Genomic DNA, 8,055 nt, shown 5'->3' with positions numbered 1-8,055 from the left:
TATATATATATATATATATATATATGTGTATGTATATATAAAGTATATATGTATATATATGTGTATAGGTATCTATATATAAATACGTTAGAACCATGTCTGTAACTCAACTCTCCTGTCCACTCTCATTGAGGTGACATCAGATCCACTGAGTGTAAGTGATCCCGCTTCTTTCTTTGTGCGGTACGCTCAGAGAATTTCGTAAAGTCTGGCCTGCCCGGGACTTTCCCCAGTATCGAGTATCGGCCTACAATGCATGATGTTGTACTGGCTGCTTGCTGAGAATTGTGGAGCCTGCCTTGGTGAGAGGATTGCACTACCAGCATACCAAGCCCCATTAACCTCCCCTACACACACACACACACACACACACGCTCCTCTCTCTTTTTTTTGTACGTGTGTGAAGATGTCTTGCCCCTATAGTTTCCCCACTTTGTGTACACAGATGCAAAATGGCACACACACACACCACAGACAGACACTCATTTTGGCCTTTTTGTAGGCAACTGCTGTTTAACCAGATCACTTCAATTGCTTGCTGCAGCCCCTAACCCGTCATGTGCCCCCACCCTTAACCTTAAACACATTTGCTGCAGCTTAGAGTCGATCCTTGATTTTTTGCTGACACTTTTAATAAGGTATATCTAACAATTTAAGGATTAGTTGTCTTAACTGTCTGTAATGTTTGTTTATGGTGCAATATCTTAACGGCACGTGCCTTTTTAGCTTTCTATCGATAAAATCCTGCAACGAAGATCACCCTCAGAGCGAATCAAAAGCGGAGCATGACGACATGTTGAGTTCGAAGCGAACTGAAAACTCACCACCTATAGCGTAGACTGTCTGGACTAACATCGTGTAGAGTCTTGTAGGAAGTGCTCTCTCTCTCTCTGTGTTTTGTTGTGTTGCTGGCTCGTCAGCCGGGGAGACAACAGCTTGCCTTCTGTTTTACACTTCTGTTTTCTTTTCTTCTTATTTTTTTTTTCAGAGGTTGGTTTATCAATCAGTATATGAGGCCATTGTTTTGTAGCATGACTGAGATGAATTTCTTCTCTTTGAAAATAGCTTAACTAAAAAGAAAAAAAAAAGAACAACTTTTGACTGTCATTTCTTTCCACTGTTACAGTCAAGAAAGAGGGTATATGTTGCACACCACATGGGACAATTAAGTGAGAAATCGGTGAAAGAATGTCTTCATTTGAGCACGAACCTATTTCCAAACAATAAAGCAGCCTTCCAGTTATCTGTGTGGCCCGTGTCGTTTTTGGGTGTAAAAATCTTCCTCTTTGGGATTTTATGTGATAGAGATGCAGTAGTGCATCATTGTGAAGTGGAAGGACTGTAATGTTTTTTAATTTTTAACAAAAATATAAATGTGGCGAACATTTGTATTCAGTTCACTTAACTCAATGCAATTAATTTTCTTAAAAAGGTTTCAAATTAATCTCAACATAATTCCAGGATTCAGAGGTTTGTTAGAGAATATTAGAGAGCAAACATCATGAAGATCAAGGAACACAGCAGACAGGTCAGAGATGAAGTTGCAGAGAAGTTTAAAGCAGAAATATGTCATAAAACAATAAACCAAAACTCTGAACATATTCTACGTTCAGGATGAAAGAGTTGTGTCGTACTCTTTCATTCAAAAATGGAAAGAGTATGACACAACTTGAAACCTAAACTGACAGCCTGCTAAGATGGATACTGATGAGAGAGTCAGCCAAAAGATGTAACCATACAGTCAGAGCTATGCACATAGGAATGAAGGGTCCAGTCAAAGCCCACACCTTAAATCATTTCTAATCTTCTGGGAAAACCTGAAAAATTATGCTCTCCATCCAATCTGACTGAGCTTGAGCTATTTTGGCTTACAGACTCTGAGTAGGAGAAACTGGAAAAAAAAACATGTAGCAATAGCTGCAGCAAATGGTGGATAGCTACAATTAATAGGGGCCAAACGCCTTACACACCACACTTTTCAGATTCTTGTGCACCAAAACTGTGCTGGTGTGTGTGCGCGTGTGTGTGCGTGTGTGTGTGCGGGGGTGTGCATGTGTGTGTGCGTGTGTGTGCATGGGTGTCTCTCGCCACCTTGTGTTGTGTGTTTGTGTGGAGCACTGAATGAGGGAGCAGTGCGAAGGGGGTAAGCAGAAAGGGAGAGGGAGAGCACTGCAGTGCAGATAGATGAATGCAGTGGCCTGGGCTGAGTCAGCAGCATGTTCCCAACAGGCTCAGACTGTACAGTGCACTGTAAAGCACCTACTTACCCACAGCGAGCAAATCAGAGGGAGAGGCAGCCACTTCAGGGAGAAGGAACGTAAATGAGAACAATGAACACAGGCTCACGCAGTCAAAAGCAAATGCTCTGCTAAGGGTTTAACCTTCAGCTGCCTGTTACCAATGATCCAGCTGTTTGATTCGACTCACATCACATCATTAAGAGTCACATAAAAATGAATTTCTTTCTTTGATAATTGCATAAATCTGTTGTTTTTCTTTACATGTATATCTACTCTAAACCATTCTGGTTTTATTTCTGTCCTTGGTAAGGTTCTGTCTTTTTAAAAACCTACCTGAATGTAGGACAGAGGTATAGGCCATCGATTAAGTGGGTCGTTGGTGAGATCTGCTGGGCAGCAGATCTGAGAAGTGTAGAGGTAGACTGTGTGTTTATGTAAGGGGGGCATTCAGAGATGGAGGATGTTCTTCGGGGAATTGGTGTAATCTGAGTCATGATCAACTGACTCGGTCAGGTGGTTTCCTTTAAATAAGCACAGAACAGCCATTTTCCTTTCTGACCAAAGTCCCTCCCTGCGTGCAACAGAGGAGCATGGCTTCTGTCTTAATGTACAGTATGTTACATATTACAAAATACAGAGCAAAATAAGCAAATACTTTCATGAACTTATTGATTTTTTTTAAGTCTCTACAATGTGATCACAAAGTGAGTCAGATCCTGTCCCGTCTGAATTTCGCATTTTATCCCACCTCTGGGGATATTTGTAGATCAATTCAACTGCTGCCCCACATAAAAACTCCTGCTGAGTCTTGATACAACAGCTTTTCATTACTTGCATTAATTATGACAAAATATGCCATACTAGTTTTTAAATTAATTTGCATTTCTACAGCTTACTTGCTCAAACTGCAACTCTACTGTAGACTGCTTTATTACGTCTGCGGTAATAAAGCAGACATAATAATAAACCGGTTATTTCTTACAGCTCTCTACCGCCCTCTAGTGAACTACAAGGAACTAAGTCACTAAAAAAACACCTACATGCAGTACTGTGACAAATATTTGTCCCCTTCTGATGTTGCAGGTCATCCAACAAATTTTAATATTTGACAGCAATAATTTAAGTAAACGTGAATGCTGTTTTTAAATGATAAAGTAACTTATTAACCGATTCTTTCACCCTTGCAAGCAACAACTGCCGTCAAATTTTTTGTCAAAACGTGCGATGAGTCTCTTGAGTAACGTTTGGCTTCGTTCTTTTTTGCAGAATGGTTTTGATTCATTCATTCATTCTTGATCTTTCTGGGTAGTTTTGGATCAGTGCACTTGAGTTTAAAGTCACAAACTTATGGCAGGTTTTCTGTTCGGCATCTAAATCCTGAAGCAACAAATCAATAGATGTTACGGACTCCGTGTTTGACGTCCTCTTCTGAAAAGGTTTGTTTCTTCTATGCAAGAAGAAACAATGAAAATTCAACATTTACTTTGATCAGTTTGGTTTCTTGTTAATGTACAACCCTCTGCTTGGATCTAAACCATTCCTATGAGTCTAGCTCTGACTGCATAGTTTCATCTTTTGGCTGACTCTCTCACCCATCTTAGCAGGCTGCCAGATTAGGTTTCAAGTTGTGTCATACTCTTTCCATTTTTGGATGAAAGAGTATAACAACTCTTTGATCCTGAACGTAGGATATGTTCAGAATTTTGGTTTATTGTTTTATGACATATTTCTGGTTTAAATTTCTCCACAGCTTCATCCCTGACCTGTTCTTTTAGGACAACAATGTTTTTTTTTTTTTTGCCTTAGACATCTTCACAGATGACGTTTTTATCCGGTTGATGTTTTATTGCTGACTATGAGGCAGGAAGGATTGGCAATGATTTTGATGTTGTTTTGGGTTCTTTTATAACCTTCTGGGTAAGTCATCAATGTGCTCTTTTGTTCGATGGTTCACCTCTGTTGCTTTCTCCATTTGTAGATAATGTCTTTCACTGTGGATCACTGGAGTCCCACAGTTTCTATTTATGTAGAATAAGGAGGACACTACTTCTTCACATGGAGCCATTTGGAAAACTTTCTTTTTACTTTGGTATATCTCCTTGAATGTTCACTCCAAGTTGTAATGACTGCATTATATATAATTAATATAATGTCAACTTCCTCGTGCCAAACTACTCCTGAACCAGAGACATCGGTGTCTTACTGGGACTGAGGAGAGAGTGTGGTACCGCTGCTCTGTGGTCCAAAGTCCTCTTTTCAGATGAAAGCAAAGTTCAGAGGTAATTTGGAAATCAAGATCCCAGAGTCTGGAGGAAGAGTGGAGAGTAAGACATTTTACCTCCTTTTGCATGAATTACTGCTGAATTGAGCAGTGATTTATGCAAAAGTCAGGAATTGAGACTATAAACATGAACATACTTTTCATACAATATCTTTTTTTTTATCTTATGTGTTATTCTATGTTGTAGAGATGCTGAATTATGGCCTTTAATCATCCGTAAGACGTAATTATCAAAACGACTGAAATAAAGGCTTGAAATATTTCCCCCCATGTGTCTCTATATAATATGTAAGTTTTACTTTCTGAAATGAGTGGCAAAAAATATTCAAATTAATATTTTTTAAATGTACCTGTATAATTGTATATAATCCAGGCTACAAAACTGTGACATCTTTATCCGCCCTATCCAAACCTGAGTAAAACATCTAACTTTGAAGAAAGAAAATCTTTCTCTCTATGGAAAATCTAAATTATTTTAGTAGTCCTGACTGACAGACAGATGGGAGAAAGGCTTATGAATATTTTGACACTGTGCATGTCAGCATTGGAGTTCCATCATGTGAGTTGTAGAAGAAAATAACAGATGAATTAGTGAGTTTTTCAGAAGTGTTGGTATTATTTAAACTTTGCTATCAAAATTGTTAACTATCAAGTTGTGCTAGCTAGCTCGGTGATTAGTTAGATAAAAAAAAAATCAAGGAAGAGAAACACTGTAAAATCCTTTTATATCACAAAATAAGTTGTATGAATGAACCAAACTCCTTTTTGTTTTGAAAGACAAAAGACAAAGAAAGTCGAGCATGATTTGTTTTTGTGTATTTTCATCTGATAGAACATGACAGAACAGTCGGCAGTGAGGTAGACTTAAACAGGTCAACAGCAAAAAACATTGCTCTTTATGCAGGCATCTAAAAATGACATGAAATAAATACTTCCATGTACAATGTCTTAAAAGTGAGGTAGAAACAGTTTAGGAGAATGTACAAGAAATGATGACGAGTGAGTTTAAAAGGTAACACAGAAGTTCAGATTTGACTCCACATCCTTCTCTGCATCAGAGAAACAAAAAATGTGAAATAATTGCTGCTGTGCATATTCTACTATAAAACATGCAGTTCATGTGGCACTGAAGAGCGTATAGTCCTTTCAGCTAAGCGCTTCAAATTTATAAAAGTCTAGTCAAGTTGCTTTCATCCGTTATTAACATCTGTATTTTTTTCTTAGAAATAGTACAGAGCCTTTGTTTAAGGAGGATTTGTTTGTGACATTTTAACACAAGTTTGGTTTTTAAAAAACGGCAGAGTTTCTACACTTGCGTTTCTTTTGATGTCTGAGTGTTTAAGGAGAAAGCAAGATAATATCACCAAATAACTTCTAGAGCAACATCTTCTCAAACATTTTTTTATGGATTTTGATTCAGATTTGAAAAATAAAAAAAAATAATTACAGTGAACTGCAGACTTTTAATTAAGACATGTAGCAAGCATTCCAACATGATGTAAGTGTTGATATATGATTTTTTATTTTTATTTTTTAACAAGGAGTGCTTTGTTTTGACAGTTGGTTTGCAAAACCTTTTTCCTAACACTAACTACACTAACACTTAACATAGCATTAATTTTTCCACCAAAACCTATAGGAGAATTACAGCTATACACAAAGAAAATATGTTTTATATATCTAAAAAAAACAAAAAAACATCACTGATGTACATTATGGCATGTATTGTCCTTAAAAAAAATATCTGAATTACATTCAACATTTCGGGCCTTGGTGAGAAAACTTCAAGTTTCCCAGAGCAATAAAACGGATGGGATTGTGTTTGCCTACGTGTGCAATTGTGCGAGCATGCTGACGTTTTATATTATTGAAGGCATTGAACGTTTGTGGTTTCCCTGAAGTTTTTTAGCCACGGCTCTGTTTTCTTTCACCATCTTGCTCCGTAAAGCTCGCTACCAACACCCTAAGGTTATAACATACATTCTTACTTTTATCATTCTGAGGTAACAATATTCTTCCTGAGTTTTTTTCAATAACATGTCTATAAATCATCCTTCTAATAGGGTTAAGTAAAGAGATTGCATATTAAAAAAAGTAAATCAAAGCAGACAAGCAGGCAATTCTTCATAAAGACTATAATGTTGAGCAGAAAGTGTTTGAGGCACTGGAACCTGCATGAAGAGCATCCAAACAATAAGGAACCTTTATTGGATGGTAAACTGGATGCTATTAATGTTTTCTTAAGCTTACCACAAATGTGCCTGGTAACTACACCATTAGAAGAAAACCTACAGATATTTGTGTCTAGCAATTTTTTGAATGCTAAATATACATTCGAATGGAAATAAAATCTTAAATCATTGGTAATAGAAATAAGCTTAAACAGTGACTTCATGTATATTGCTGAAGTTTATTTTTATACAGTGCTATGAAAAAAGTATTTAACCTTGAATAGTTCAAATATTAGTCAAACATGACCAGAGTAAATTCAGAATAATGATTTTGTGAAGATTTCATTTATTATAGCAAGTTGTCCAAATCAACCTGGGCCTGTGTAAAAATCTATTTATCCCCTGTTGATAATCAATTTTTTAACTCTGATTATCCAGTATTACTGGTTCAGTTTCTCCAATCACAACCAGACCTGTACAATCAAGAAATCAGCTAAAAAGAATGAAGTAAGCTAAAATATTCTGTCAGAAAGCTAAAGAAATTCAGGAATAGATGGGAAACAAAAGGCCTTAGGATTCCAGGGAAACACAGTGTGTCATCATCAACAATAGAGAAAACATTGAAAAGTAGCCCACCTTCCAGGGAGTTGCTAACCTACCAAAACTACTCCAAAGTGCATCAACAATGCATCAAGGTGGTCACAAAGAAACCCAAAACAGCATCTTGCTTCAGTGAAGACCAGTGTTCATAAGTTAAGTTAAGAAAAGGACTGGACCAAACAAAAGTCAAAGCCACTGCAGTCCAAAAATATCTGATTGCTGATCCACAAAACTGGGAAATATTCTGCTCACCGAGGAGACAAAAAAAGGAACCTTTGTAAGGTGAGTCTTACAAAGAACATTATAATATCAGCAGTTAAGCATAGTGGTGTGATGGTTGGTCATTATAGCATCATGTTATAATTGATGGAACCATGAACTCTGCTATTCAGCAGTACATCCTGAAGGAGAACGTCCAGCTATCAGGTTGGAACCTTAAGATTAAGAGCAGTTTGGTTTCCAGCAGGACAGTGACCCAAAGCACACGAACAAGTCCATGACCAAAAGACCAACAAAAGAGACGACAGACTGAATTAATTGGAGTCCAGACTTGAATCTTATTGAAATGCTGTGGCACTGTCTTAAACAAAGTCTACAAGCTCTAAATCACTACAACGTGACTGAATCAAAGCAAAAGCGGGCCAAAATCATATATATATTAAAAAAAAAAAAATTCCCTTCTCACCCTCCGCGGGTGGTCTGTTTCATCCTCTGAGCTCGGGTCCTCTACTAGAGGCCTGGGAGCTTGAGGGTTCTGCGCAGT

Source organism: Poecilia reticulata, linkage group LG5, assembly GCF_000633615.1.
Source record: "Poecilia reticulata strain Guanapo linkage group LG5, Guppy_female_1.0+MT, whole genome shotgun sequence".
Lineage (NCBI taxonomy): Eukaryota > Metazoa > Chordata > Actinopteri > Cyprinodontiformes > Poeciliidae > Poecilia > Poecilia reticulata.
The sequence above is the reverse complement of the archived record's forward strand: the minus strand, read 5'-3'. Positions refer to the sequence as shown.